We start from the raw sequence: 16220 nt of genomic DNA on the forward strand, positions 1-16220 counted from the left end.
TCTCATTTATATCAATCTTCCATTAGATGTATCTCATACATCATACCGATTATATCATGTATAATTAAAATACCTCTTGTCAATTTGAATATTTCAAATCAACATCAAGAACTAATCCTCAACTGAATCCATTGAGCTACCGAGGGGACCTTATAGACCTGTAGCTCGAAGCTCCAACAGTACATGAATAACTGACTAAACTCTTTAGTCACGGGATCCACCATCCGTTAACTACCAAACACTTCACTAAAGACCGACAGCAGAACTCTCCTTACCACAGATATATTAACCAATCAGTAGTGCGACAACCCTTCATAGATCGCTCGTAAGTATAGCTGGGCCAATAACCATTATGCCCCTATAGTTACATCTGTCTCTTTAAGTACCATCGATCCCTCTAATGAACATAAGTCATAGTCCTACTATGACCGAGTCTTCTTTTCCAAAGAGAAGTTGTGGTCACTATGTTCAAGCCCCGGAATCAACCCTTAATGAAGCAATCTTCTACTTATCCCTGCTTCGGGAAAAGAGTGAATTCCATCTTGTGGATTGAGTTCCCAGCTCCCAGATCAGACAAATCCCCAAAAAGGTAAGCATGTTGACAATCTGGCCACTCTTACCCATACTAATCAAAGGACCGCCCTCAAAGGCAAGAGTTTCCAAAATACTCAGGAATGAGGTCGTGTCACCTATTGCACCTATGGTCGTTTAGGTGAGATGTAAGTCTCTAGTATCAACGGCGTTATATACAGAGTCTAGTCATTTCGTGGTCTAGGTCTTATACAAACTCTTTGTGTAGGACACCCTCGCTCGCATATCTCCATATGAATGGTTAGGATCTACTATATGTAGTAGTTTACAACACTTGCAAACCTCTACAAAGCCGGCCATGTCCGTATTGTCACCAGGATCAGGTATCCCCAACTTAATCCTTATACTACCGACCTATTTAGGTTATCACTTAAGGCATGATCCACTTGTATATCACATATACATGCTTAAGTTCACATAAGATAACCGAAGAGCTTTGTTTATTAGATATGAGTAAATGCCAGAATTAAATAACGTTTATTTTATTCATTAAACAATGAGTATCTTTACAAAACAATGAGACTTCGGGAGAATTAGAACACCAATTCCAACAATATCATCAACATAAAGGACCAAGAAAGGTACAATCTTATTGACTATCTTCTTGTAAACACAAGGTTCGTCAACATTCTGTTTATAGCCATAAGATTTGATCGTAGTGTCAAACTTATATTCCAAGTTCGAGATGCCTGTTTCATTCCACAAATGGATCTATTAAGCTTGCAAACCTTTTTCTCTTGTCCCTATTGTTTAAACCCTTCTGGTTGAGACATTTAATACTTTCATCAAGATGAACACTCAAAAAGGCAGTCTTGACATCCATTTTCTAGATTTCTTAATCATAGAAAGTAGCAATGAATAAAAGTATTCTTATAGATTTTATCATGGCAACAGAAGTGAAGGTTTCTTGATAGTCTACCTCTTCTCTTTGGGTAAAACCTTTTACCACGAGCCTGGCTTTAAAAGTTTACACCTTACCAGTCTGTTCTCGTTTTCTCTTGTCGATCCACTTACAACCACTAGATTTGACCCTATCTGGTTGATCTACAAGTTCCCAGACAGAATTAAAGTACATCGACTCCATTTCTAAGTCCATGGCTTTAGTCCATCGATCCCTATCTATATCTTCCATTGCCTGTTTAAAGGCTAATGGATCCTCTAAGCCATTATCAGGTATGATGACATGAGTTTTTACTAAACCTATATAGCGATCATGCGGTTGAACAACCCTCCCACTATGTCGAGGCATTCTTATCTCACGAGAAGGATGTGATGGAGCACAACTCTTGTTGAAGAACCAACTTGATCAATAACTCTTGTTGATTTATTTGTTGATTATCTAGACATCTCATCTAATACGAGTTTACTAAGAGGTTGATGATTTCTTATGTGATCCTCTTCTAAAAATGTAGCATTTTTCGATACAAATATCTTATCTTCTTGAGGATCATAAGATAACCTACCTTTTGTTTCTTTAGGGTATTCTACAAATAACCCACCTATTGTTGTGTACCAAGTGCTGTGAGTTGGGATTCAATACCATGTTCTACTAATAGTTCTGGAATTGCAAATCCATATACTCACCATATCGATATGATTGAAGTGTTTTTATCCTTTTACTTAATAGGTTCTCAACCTCAGTCTTATATTCTTTGATCTTTTCAAGAGTCTCAGACTTTTGATGCATTAGGTAAATATAGCTATATCTACGGATTAAGGTGGGCTACCTGATCCTGGTGACACTATGGATACAGCCCGCTTTGTAGAGGTTTGCAAGTGTCGTAAACTACTACAGACGGTAGATCCTGACCGTTCATGTGGAGATATGCGAGCGGGGGTATCCTATACAAAGATTTTGTATAAGATCGGACCACGAGATTACTAGAATCTGTATATAATGTCGTTGATACTAGAGACTTACATCTCACCTAAACGATCATAGGTGACACAACCTCAATCATGAGTGTTTTGAGAACTTCTGCCTTTGAGGGCAGTCCTTTGATTAGTATGGGTGAGAGTGGCCAGATTGCTAACTCAACGTGTCTACCTTTTTGGGGACTTGTCTGATTTGGGAACTGGGAACTCAATATACAAGATGGAATTCACTTCTTCCCCAAAGCAAGGGTAAGTAGAGAGATTGCTCCCTTAAGAGATGATTCCGGGGCTTGAATATAGTGGCCACAACTTCTCTTTAGAAGAGAGAACTCAGTCATAGTAGGACTATGACTTATGTTCATTAAATGGATCGGTGGTACTTAAGAAGTTAGATGTAACTACAGAGGCATAGCGGTTATTTGCCAAGCTGTACTTACGAGCAATTTATGAAGGGTTGTCACACTATTGATTGGTTAAAATGGACACATAATATATCTATGGTAAGGAGATTTCAGCTGTCGGTCTTTAGTAGAACGTCTGACAGTTAACGGATGGTGGATCCCGTGACTAAAGATTTTAGTCAGTTATTCACGTACTGTTGGAACTTCAAGCTACAGGTACATAAAGTCCCCTTGGTAGCTCAATGGATTTAAGTTGAGGATCAATTCTTGGTGTTGATTTGAAATGTTCAAATTGATCGGTATGGTGTATGAGATAAATCAAGTGAAGAATTAATGTACATGAGATTTACTTTAAGTGCCATGAAATAGAAAGAGAGCTATGGTTTGTATGTTTCATGAGATGAAATATTAAAACTATAGGTTATAAATATAGTATGATAAGTTGGTTATCATTTATATTTATAATAATATTAATTATTGGATATTATCTCTTTTTCTCTAATAAATAATTGAGTGGGAGGTTATTGGTGGTTTCATGGTAACCGTGAGATAAAAGGAAAAATATTTTCCTAATTTTAGGAATTTTTTTTTTTTTGCAAGAAGTGAATTTGAGATTTCCAATCTCGAAAAAAATTCTCATGGGAAGTTGTCAAGTAAATTGGATTTACTAAGCGACAGCTTGGAGTTAGCTAAACGATCGTGGAGTGTTCTTAGGTGATAGACACTCAACTAAGCGGTGAGCTAAACAATCGAATAGCTTTTGTTAGACAATCGCTTAGCTTTTCCTAAACGATTGGGCATCGACCTATATGATAGGTTCTTTCATCTCCCACTTCCTTAATAGTTTACATGATTGTGTTTCCTCCTGTTTTCTGTCTCAAACTAAGTCCACACAGAGCCCACCCTATAGATTCTCACACCGAGAATACCAAGGTAGCCGTTTTGGTGGTGTCATACTCAACTCGACATTGTCGAGGTTCTATGGAGGCCGTTCGTGTTGTTCGGGGTGTTCGTGACCAAGGAAATCACTTAGTTCGAGTGCACGATGGTCGTGCAGTATATCGGTTATGTTGGACGAGCATTCGTGTGTTGCTATGTAGCTGTGATCGAGCATTTGTGATCAAGAAGCTTTGTGATGAGTCGACTAAAGTGTGTTGCTCTTGTATTTGATATGTTGTATATCATGCTGTAATTTCTGTATTTAATGAAAAACCATATGTTTCCTTTTTTTATTGTAATTGTAAAGTTAATATATTGTAATTTGGAATGATCCTTCTGCTGCTCATGGAAATCCTCGTGTTTGATTTCCTTCACCATTATCATACTAACTTGGCTCTTTTCATCTATGACAGCCCCATTTTCCTCTACAATATTGAAGTGGACCATCATGTCCAGGACATGTTCTCTAACAGAGGTCCCTTCCTTCATATGTGAATTATAAACATATTTAATAACAATGTGTCGTGCTTATGAAGATGGTTGTCTAAACATCCCTTGCAATGACTCCATGATCGTTTTTGCAATGACCACGGTTTCATGCATTTTGGTAAGCACATCAAATATGCTTGCCAAAATATAAGCTCTGGCCTTTTCATTTGCCCGGACCCATCTGTCATAGCTATCTTGAATATTTCGGGTTGTGTTAGGATTGGGAAGAGGAGGACATTCCTCCATTAAAACAAATCTTAATTCGTCAACTACTAGTATTGTGTTTATATTTGGCTTCCAATTCGAATAACCCTCTCTGTTGAATTTGTTGGAAGCAAAGAGTTATATAATCGAGTTTGACACGTTGAAACATAAACAAATTCTATGAGTAAATTTCATCTAAATCCAATTTTATCAAAAATAATAAAGTACCCATATTTCTTTATTTATTTACAATGATACTTTGGTGAGTTAGAATAGATGCTACCGAGGGGCAATCAAATACTCCTTCACTAAAGAAAGATAATCTTGACTAAATACTATATCCAGGGTAACTCTTATTCCTATAGCCATTTAGATACCGTTTTCGGTCAAAAACTTACTAACACTTAGTAGTTCTTATAAATGTGATCCTCCATTTTCAGATTTCACAAAACAATATGAATATACCCCCGAATAGGAAGACAAATTTCAAACCAAAACTAAGAAATCCTATTCATTTATGAAGTTTGGGTTGTTCCAAATCCTATATTACAACCCTGCGAGGGGATCATCGTTAAAAAAAAAACTAGCTAGTGCCGCCTAAAAACGTCAGTAGACACAATATAGAAATTTCGCGGTTCAAATTAATGGAAGAGACCATAGGATATGTTAACACATTTCCTACACCCACTTACTTTGAACTACTTCTCCTATTCACCTTGATATTGACCCATGCAAACACTTTTCGAATAAAGAAGTTGAGGTAAAATCGACACGAAGTCAATGATGGATCTCATAGTGTGAACTCTTAGGGACGTAAGAGCTAAGAATAATATATCATATATATTATTATTCTCTCACTGAAGTGTTCTAATTATTTGGGTATCTCTTGTTCTTAGATATATTTCGGCTAATAAACACCCTAAGTCTATGTGGCTTATCCAAGTATAACGTTTATATTTGGATTTAACTTACGATGTCTAGGTGATAAACCAGTTTTAAAATCTCACACCACTCATGCATACTCAAAAAACCGGTTAAAAACACTCAGTTTATAGGATAAAATCCCCAGGTAGAAGGTGTTACGTAAACCATCAAATTAAGTATTTCCAACCTTAGACAGAATTATAGAACGATTGAGATTGTAACCGAGTTTTATAAGATAACAACCTATTTTAACTATTAAAATAAGTTGTTATTGATCCTAAGTAAGCATGCATCTTATCTTTGTTATAGATTTTAAATGTCTACTCATTTTTATAACTCTTATAAAACTATAGACATGCTATAACATTTACATAAGCATTTCATACATTAATATAACACTTATATCAAACTTATGAAACCCTATTCATGCATACTATATACATTATAACTAATTTATAACATATATCAATGCATGAAACATGCTTTCCTATGGTAGGATTTTAAATCTACATAGCATACAATATGCACATACATCACATACATCACATGTATAAAATATTTAAACAACTTGATATGGATCAACTTTGGCATCCTAAGCAAGCAATAAACTAATTTGATACAAAAAAAAATAAAATAGTTTGAGGAAGCCTCTAGACCGCTTGAACCAACCCGAACCGTCCCTCTAAAGCTCCAAAAGAGGTTGAATCGGTCCAAACTAGGTCGAACCAGATCCCAGGCAACCAAACTAGTCGAATCGGACCGCTCTTGCGAACCACTTCACAGACGTGCGCGTATCTAGGCTGGAATGAGCAGCACCACAATGCTCCATCCCAATGTTGCAACGCCTAGGGTTCAACCAAGAACAGCATTGTAATGCTATCTGGGCAGCATCGCGACGTTGTCTGATAGTAGCTGTTTCTCCATTTTTTTCCAACTGAGCTTGCTTGCTTCAATCTTCAATTACAACCTATTTTCAACTCTATTGACTCCAATAAAACTATAGACCCTTAAGCATGCATTAAGCTCGTCAACCAAGAGCCAATTACAAATTTAACGACTAAATTAAAGCTAATTCTAATGCCAAAATTGAATAAAAAACCATATCAGTCACCAAACATGCAAAGCTAGAAATTCACCCACCAAACTCAAATTAATGTTAATTGAGTGCTTAAATCATACTTTGATATCAATTGATAGGAAAAACAAGCATAAGGTGGAAGAAAATAGAATAAAAAAGCACACTAATTAATTTTAATTTGAGTTTAAAAGCATTCTTAAAACAATTTTACATTAAAAAAAAGGGTTTCATAGATATATACCTTTATAGAGTCCCTTGATCCTAGCTAAACTCTACGAAATTGACCTTTAAAACTCTAGTAAACTACCAAGAGAGTCTTCTGTACTATTCTCAGCCTTGGTGGAAACTCTCAATTAAAAGGGATTGAAAGGGTTTGAGAGAGTTTTTAAGTAAAATGACTTTTTCAGCAAAAACACTAATTTTTCAATTGCATAGCCTTCATAAATCTGATTTATGAAGTATTTAACAAGCTTAAACATGCAAGCACCCATCAATTTAACTAATTGACATCTCAATTAGTATTAAGTGAGTGGGCAAGGTGTCAAAAAGTAGAAAATCTCACTACTAACATCAAACGTTTGAGTAGTACTAAATTTCATCTTGTAGAGCTATGTCCCCAGTTATCTATCTGATCTTATCTCCAAAATAGGAGGCTTGTTGAGTAGTGCTATTAAACTACTCTCACCTATGCAGATCAAAGGATAATCCCGAATAAACAGGAGTTCATAGTTAGTTCAGGATTAAGATTGAGTTACCCTAGGTCATCGATTTCAAATAGTAAGTTTTAACAGTAAATGGTCGTTATAAAAAGAAAGTGACTATTTCGTGTTCCAGTCTTATGCAAAACACTTTTGCATAAGATGCCTCTACTCGCATATCTTGACATGAACGATTTCAGGATCATGTCGTTTGTATCATTATTCAAAGTAGGCCACATCCATAGCGTCCCCAGGACGAGGTACCCAATCTCATCCATATATTTGTAGACCCTTTTGGCTATAAACTAAAACTTGATCCTCTTTTATGTCTCTACACAAAGTTATAGTATTTATACTATAGCCATGGTTTCATTTATTGAATTTTTATTACATAATGCAAGTTGAATAACAATTTTATTGAATAAAAACTTCAACAATACTTTTATTGATAAATAAAATATGTTTCCATGATTTACGAACTGCGAGTTTTAGGAAATTTCAAATGATTTATATATATATATATATATATATATATATAATATATATATATATATATATATATATACATATATAAAAAATCATATGTTATATCTAATATAACATATAACCTATAGTTTATGTTATATCATATATAATATAACCTATAGTTTAATACTCTCTCACTTAACCTATAGTATGTAATATGAATCAAACTCATATTATTTTTAACCTATAGTTTTTATATATAAATTACAATCATATAATTAATATTTGAACCATATTCAAATATTTATTTTCTCTTAAATAAAACTTTATATTATAATATATCATATACATTATATTAATTATATATCATATAATTAATTTTATATTAATTATATCTTATATAATTAATTTCCTTTATTAATTTAACAATTCAAATTAATCCAAATTAATTCAATTCTCATTAATCCCAATTGAGCGTACTCTTCGCACTATAGATATATTTTTGTGTCCGTTAGATATAACTAATCAACAGTACGTTAACCCTTCACAAATTGCTTGTAAGTACAACTTGACCAAAATTACCATTTTGCCGCTATAGTTACATCTAACTCCTTAAGTACCACTAATCCCTCTAATGAACAATAAGTTATAGTCCAACTATAATCGAACCCCTCTTGGGTCAGGGCGTGGTGCCACATTGTTCAAGTCTCAAAATCAGCCCTTAAGGGAGTAATTTATCTACTTAGCCTAAAGTAGCGAATGAGTGAATTTTTTCTTGTGTAGCTGTGTTCTTAGCTCTCCAATTAGACGAATCCCCAAAATGAAAAGCATATTGAGTCGGCCAAACTGGCCACTCTCACCTATACAACTCAAAGAAACGCCTTCATACGCAGGAGTTACAACTCACTCAGGATTCAAGTTAAGTCACCTATGGTCGTCTTGATGAAATGTAAATTTCTTCTAGCGACGGTGTTATACAAAGAGACTATTCATTTTGTGGTCCGGTCTTAGACAAACTCTTTGTATTGAATACCCCCGCTCATATGTCTTCACATGAATGATCAGGATCAGATCATTTGTAGCACTTTACAACAATCGTAACAACTACAAAGTGGGTCGTATTCATAGTGTCACCAGGATAAAGTACCCAACCTTAACCATCTACTACTGATCGTTTAGGTTATCGCTTAAACATATTCCACTTGTATGTCTCCACATACATGTTTAAGTTATAGAAAATTATATTTTAGTTTTATTGGTTTTTGTGGGTTAATGCAATTAAATGTCGAATAAAATACCTCTTATTTTATTAGATAGATAAATAAATTGTTTTATAAATACAATTACATACTATAAGACTACGAGATTTAGGACATCAACCCCAACAAAAGTGCGTGTTGAGGCACGATTTCACCTTGAAAAGGGAGGAATCATCCTAGGGATAGACTTGAAGCTTGAGAATTTATCCCAAGTTCACTTAAGTTGTATTTTTTCAGCTTTTATTTTCCATTTAATTATTGTACTTATTTTATTTTCTTTCTCCCAATTGAACTCCACATTGTAGTTATGATTCTTGATTTAATAAAGTTCATTATTTCATCAATTATCATGAGCTAAATTTCTCTTAGGGTTCTACAATATGGATGCGCTAAGATCTTTATGGCTTAAGTAGTGTTGCATTTTACACCAACTTGATTTTCTACATTCTCTTTGTTAAATTTAAGGATATCATTAATAAATTAAATTGGCCACTTAATTTAACAATTTAGCAAAACTCTAATATTGAGAAGGTTAGGTGTAAGTAGATTTCACAAAAGGATACGGGATTAGGAGCATAGGAATAGAAGGGTCAGTCATCTCAGGTATAAGGTAAACCATAGGATGAAGAATCTGAGCTTGAATTAATCTAAGATTCAACTAACCATGGAAACATTAGGCATTGGCTGCTTAGATCTCCTAAAGGAACTTGACACAAGACCGAAAAGAAGTAGTATTCTGTTCATGCATATTTCATTGTCTTGGTGTGATGCAATCACATCACTTTTGGCGTAGAGTCTGAAAGGTTGAAGCATTGTTAGTCCCTTGAATACCATTGTTTAATATATATATATATATATATATATTTATCTAAACTCTCAATTACAACCCAATTTGTCATATATTACCTTTGGTCACTTTTAGTTACAGTCATAAGCAAATTAAATTTAGAACTAGTCCTATGGGTTCAACCCTTGGAATACTCCAAAATTTATTACTTCTTCGACAGTGTATGCTTGCACGTAGACTTAACTTGTTGTCCATATATTTTTGTTACTCATACATTTGACCATAGATGTTCATTCCTCATTTTTGAGTCATTCAACATATGAAAATTATCCACAATTCTTATTAAACAAAATAATTATAATAAGATAAACAAAACTTGAAATATAAAAGTTTAACCTAAAAAATATGAAACATAGAAAAAAAACAACATTAATCCTAGATATTCTCAAAATCAAAAGAAGCACTTGTATTCCATCGATGATACCAATTTTCTCTTTAGATTATTCAAAGAAGTCTGTCACATCCAAAATTGTCATACTGGATGGGTCAAATATATCATTATCCTAGTAGGAAAAATTTACTTCCACATTTTTTTTTCTTTCAGTGAAGTTTGATACAGACCAACTAAGTGTTTTGATGTAGACAAATATGTGACTAATGCCTAGTCATACCACATCAAAATCATTTTTGTTCATCACCTTTTGAGTTTTTATCTTGTGGAGCATTTCCTTTATGATCATCATTTGGAGGGATTCTTTTGAAATTTGGATAATTATAACTGCCATCACGATAATTATTTCTTCCTCTTCCACGATCACGACTTCAACCACAACCTCAACCACGATAACTGTTAAAATTCATAGCATTCACTTCAGGGAATGGTATTATTCCAGTTGGTCGAGATTCTTGGTTTTTCATTAATAACTCCTTATTTTGTTCAGCCACAAGAAGATATGAGATGAGTTCAGAATATTTCTTAAAACCTTTCTCTCGATATTGCTAGTGCAGAAGCATATTCGAGGCATGAAAAGTAGAAAATGTCTTCGCTAATATATCTGCATCAGTAATTTTCTCTTCGCCTATGAACAATTTTTAATTGATTTTAAATAATGCGGAGTTGTAATCACTTACTGATCCAAAATCCTGGAGTCTCAAATGTATCCATTCATAACGAGCTTTAGGAAGAATAACTGTTTTCTAATGATTATATCTTTCTTTCATATTCTTCCACAAGATGTGGGAATCTTTCACCGTTAAATAATATATCTTCAATCCCTCATGAATATGATGATGAAGAAAAATAATAGCTTTTGCTTTTTCTTGACTGGTCGTTGTATTTTCTTCTTTAATTGTTTTTTGAAGATTCATGGTGTCTAGATGTATCTCAACATCAAACGCCCATAACAAATAATTCTTATCATTAATGTTAAGGGCTGCAAATTCTAGTATTGTAAAGTTTTTCATGGTAACACTATCACAAAATATTTTATTTATATTAGAAATTCAAGATATACCAAACATATAAAATAATGTTTAATTTATTAATCATAATGAAAAGAGAAGAAAACCTACCTTCAAGGAGGAAATGATAAGAGCCCGTACTGATAACATGTCGTAAAAAATGAAGAGTACAATGAGGCACGATGGAAAGACGAATATCGATAAATATAATACAATATATTAAAATAAAATAAAACAATAAAATAACAAAATATAATAAATTAAAAATTCTACGAAAATTAGGAAATTTTCTCCAAGCTTTTGGATTTTTCATCAATCTTTACATCACAAATGACCACTATTTATAGAGATTTTGGAAACTAGGATATGGCATATTTGGACACTAATCATGTATAAATTTATGACACGTGGTCTATATTTCGGGTAATTGGCAAATGTCACTCGGTCATTTGACACTTAGCATGAGTATCTACATTATCCGTATCTCTTACGAAATAAAAAACATAATTTTTTGTAAGAAATTAAAAAAAAAACTTATTTTAATGCAATTCTAGTGTTTTTTACTATAATGTAAATTATCTTGTATACCAATAGAGTATATTCTATTATCAATTACATCATTTATATTTCTACGTTATTCAATTTAAAGTACACCTTCACAATCAATCAGATTTGTGGACGTTTCTACAAAGAAACAATAATGTTACTCAAACTCATCTTAGCAAGCATGCTATCCAATTTTAAATTTGGTTTATTCGACAATAGCAAATGTTAGTCAATGTGAAACGAAGCCCATCATAGAGTGAAATAGAACATAAAATTATAAGTTATGGATCAATAAAAAAATGTTTTTAATTTTCGAAACTCATCGTAAAGAAGTAAATTATCGAAAAAAAGTACACCATTAAAAGTTAAAAATGTCTACTATAAAATAATAATGATAATAATAACTACTCAACAGTAGAGACAGAATTCCAAGGAAAACGTCTCATCAATAAAAATGTTGGAGTCTCAATTTTATAAAAACAAACCATTAATGAGTTAAACAATTTATTACTTAGGTTGTATCCACATTATTGATGATATTTTGTTGCCTTTGCCGGGTGTATTTTATTACAATATAATAATGAAAATGTCAAATCATTCCTTATATGAATATTAAATCGCTAAACATGTATAAATAGAAAGATCCATATGTTGAAGAAGTTTAATATTCTCCACTATAAAACGAGATCAACAATCAAACATGTATAAATATAAAGATCCATATGTTGAAGAAATTTAATATTCTCCACTATAAAACGAGATCAACAATCAAACATGTATAAATATAAAGATCCATATGTTGAAGAAATTTAATATTCTCCACTATAAAACGAGATCAACAATCAAACATGTATAAATATAAAGATCCACATGTTGAAGAAATTTAATATTCTCCACTATAAAACGAGATCAACAATCACCCTATGGAGATATTCAAGAGAAGAAAAACTCAATTTTTTTAGGAAACTGATTACCAATTAGCCAACTCCTAACTTCAATAGATTATATGGCTATTCAATTCTGTCGGATGAAATTATAAATTTGATCCCTATAATTTAAAAAGAATTAGAATTTACCCTATATCATCTTAAAATTTAGAATCTAGTCGTTATAGTTTGATAAAACCTCATAAAAAGTCCATAGAAAATCCATAGTGAATTAAAATTAGTAACCATGTGGATATGTAAGCTGTAAAATCCCAAAAGTTTGTGGTAGTATATTTTAGTAATTTTTATTATTTGAAAACCTTTTTGGAATTTTGGACATTTAAGTGTAATTGATGAAGTTTAATTATTGTGAAAATTGGACTTTTCACGTCGCATAATTCAATTTGAAAATTATTGACAGGAATTAATTTCATTTTGGAGAATGAAAAGAATTTAATAGAATAAAGTGAAATAAGAACAAAATAAAATAAAATAAGTATATATTATTTTATTTTATTTTTTTTGGTATTTTCCTTTCATTTTTTTCTTTTTTTTTTTGTTCCCTTCCTCTTCCCTTCACACCTGGGCCGCCCAAGACCCCCCTTTGAATTTTTTCTTCCCTTTCCATTGATTGGACCTAGCCGCCGGCCAGATCTGTCAGCCTCGCCCCGCCGACGGTCCGTCTCCTACGCACGTTGCCGACGCCGATCTCACCATTCCCCAACCATTCGCAAGCGTCTGCCAGCTGGCTGTGATCCCCAGTCGTTCGCAAGCGTTCGCCACCCAGCCATCTCCGCCTCCCACCAATTTCCCGTCCGTCGCTCCAGCCACATGCTGCTCGTCTAGTCGGCCTCCTCCACGGCACCAGCCGCTCCAGTCGTGCGTCCAATGCCCCAGCCGCACCACTGCCTGTCGTTATCATCTTGCCACATCAGGTCCATCTTGGTCTTCGTCAGATCTGTTGGGATAAGGTTGTGTCGGTTCGGTTCATTCTCTTGGCCATTAATATTGTGTTTCAGTGTTATGACTCGCCCTTGCTGGATTTTTCTTTGAAGCTTAAGCCGTCAAGGAGTTTGGGAGTCAAAGGAGGCACCGTCAAGGACGAAGTGATTTTCATTCCTTGGGTAAGTTCTTGATAGATTGGATTTGGACTTGAAGTCTTAAAGTGGTGGCTTGAACTGAAATTTGAGTTGTTTTCGTTGTTACACTAAAAGAATTTTGGGCTTTAATGTCGATTGACAACCCACATTAAAGATAGTGTTATTAAAGACCTTTAATGTCGGTTGTCTTTAATGTCGGTTTTAAACCGACATTAAAGGGCTTTAATAACTACAACAGACATTAAAGCTCTTTAATGAAATTTCAACCAACATTAAAGCCCTTTAATGTCGGTTGCAAATGAAGCCCTTTAAACTGACATTGAAGACCAGAATCTGTCCGTTTTATCAATTATTGTTCGTTTTTTTAATATTCCGTTATCGAATCCATTTTTTCGGTCAAAAAATATAACATTACACATCATCATCGAACGTTGTGGCTATGACATATTATTTATGTATGGATTGTAAATCTATTACATTTAATCCACAAATTCTGCTATAAAATTATAATTTAAATGGCCGTACAATAATTTAGGCCTTGAAAAATATCAAATCGATCTGCATTTGATCTCATGCACCTCTCAAATCTATTCCACACCATTTCTAGTCATTGTATTGAGAGATCCTGAGCCCTGTGTTTCAAAATTCTTCACTGCGACCCATATTGACATGATTCTGTTAGTGAACTGATAAAAAAAACATATAACAAAAGATAAGCTTTTCTAATGGGAAAATAAGTTGAGGCATTATCAATAAGTAGGATGGAAATTTTAGAGAATCTAACGATAGGAAAACAAATTTAATTTTGCATACAAGTACTAAGGAATGGACTTGTTTATATCCAACAACACTTCTATCTTATGTTTAATCAACACAGTAAAATAATACCTCCAACCACCATAACACCCTCCCTCATTAACAACTATTGCATTGATTATAGTCTTCTGTAGAGATCTAACCAACAAAAAAGGCACAATAAGAGAGAAATATGCTAAAAAGATGAAATTGTATTTAGTAACTCATTACATTACTGCATTGAATTAAAACGATTTTGAATAGGAGTTCGTCAGTTTATACTCTAAACAAAACTCCTCTTTTGCCCTTTTTTTCCCTTTTTCATCTTGGACTTCCTTTATCTACCAAAATATATACCCTGGCTCAATTCTGCATTCTCCGTAAGATTTTGCAACAAGAATTGTGGTGTGGAGTACCTGAAGCAATGGCTTGGAGATGTCAATATCCATGAAATCCTTGATGACTTTACATTGGAATCTCTCTCTACTTCCTCAATCTCCCTATCTTCCTATGTTGATTGCCAGCCTTTTCTTCAATGACTTTCAGATGATGAAAATGAAAAAATATTAATGTAGATAATGAAAATAAACTAAAATATGCTGAAGTTATGTAGAAAATAAAAAAAATGATAAAATTCTCGCTGTTCATAACTTCATCTTTTAGTTCTTGACCAAGTTAGTTTCTAGTTTTATCCTTCTAACTTTAGCATTGTCATCTTCTTCATAATTAAAAAAAAAAAAAAAAAAAGAAGAAGAAGAAGATAAATTTCCCTATGATAAGACTATGCAGTGCCTTACGAAAAGGAAACTGAATAAAAAAACCTTAGTTTATGGTTCAACTCTTCTTGAAGAAAAAAAGTTTTCCAATTTATAATTTCACAAAAAAGAAACATAATCATTGAAATAAAAACTGAAAGATTGAAATAACTTCAAATTACTAAATGTCAATGAAATATTAAAAGAATATTTCACCTTTTGAATAACAAATGACTTGGATTGAAAACGAGAGTAAACCTAAGACGCTTCCACTCAGATCTAAACAATGTAGCTAAACTCCTTAAGATCCAAACAACCCATTAAAAATAGCTACTTTGACAGACCTAAAACAAACTTTGAACGGACCTCAGCTACGATGACACTGGAACGAACAAAAAAAAAAAAGCTAGAATGAAGCTTGAACAATGAACAAATCAAACAAACTAGACAAACCAGACCTAAAAAACATGTTTAAATGTATTGGCACAGAGCTTGAGCGGATTTCATGGACAGATCTAAGAGAGAAATGAAAAACATGAACGAATTAGACAAACCTTAGCTTCGATGGTGTTGAAATAAAGCTTGAACGATTCTTCCGATCCTTGACCTTTGCTGCAACTCCATATCTTCCTTTCTTCTGATCACCTCTTCAATCCGGTCGCCTCCTCCGGACATATAAATCCTCTCCGGCCACATTCGCACTCTCCCTCCCCCCCCCCCCCCCCCCTCCTCCACATATGGAGCTCTCAAGAGTTTCACTATACCAGCACCGGAACCATCCGACAAGTTTTCTGGCGAGTTTAGGCTTGAAAAGATCTACACGGTGGGTGAAGCCATTGCTGAAATAGGCTTCAAAGGAACGAGAGGGATAAGGGAGTGAGACCAAGGGAGATAAGAAGACAGGATGGGCTAGGGCTTGGAAGAATG

At 33.8% G+C, this 16220-nt stretch overlaps 1 long non-coding RNA gene across 1 annotated transcript; it reads left to right on the top strand.

The window, feature by feature from the left end:
• The first annotated feature begins 13170 nt into the window (after nucleotides 1-13170).
• LOC150038460 (uncharacterized) lies at nucleotides 13171-14183 on the top strand. The gene is made up of 2 exons (XR_016527811.1): nucleotides 13171-13614; nucleotides 13699-14183. It is a non-coding gene; the product is annotated as an uncharacterized LOC150038460 (long non-coding RNA).
• The last annotated feature ends 2037 nt before the right edge of the window (nucleotides 14184-16220 follow it).

This window comes from Benincasa hispida, chromosome 1, assembly GCF_027475165.1.
Source record: "Benincasa hispida cultivar pf3 chromosome 1, pf3_genome.v1.1, whole genome shotgun sequence".
NCBI classification, from domain to species: domain Eukaryota; kingdom Viridiplantae; phylum Streptophyta; class Magnoliopsida; order Cucurbitales; family Cucurbitaceae; genus Benincasa; species Benincasa hispida.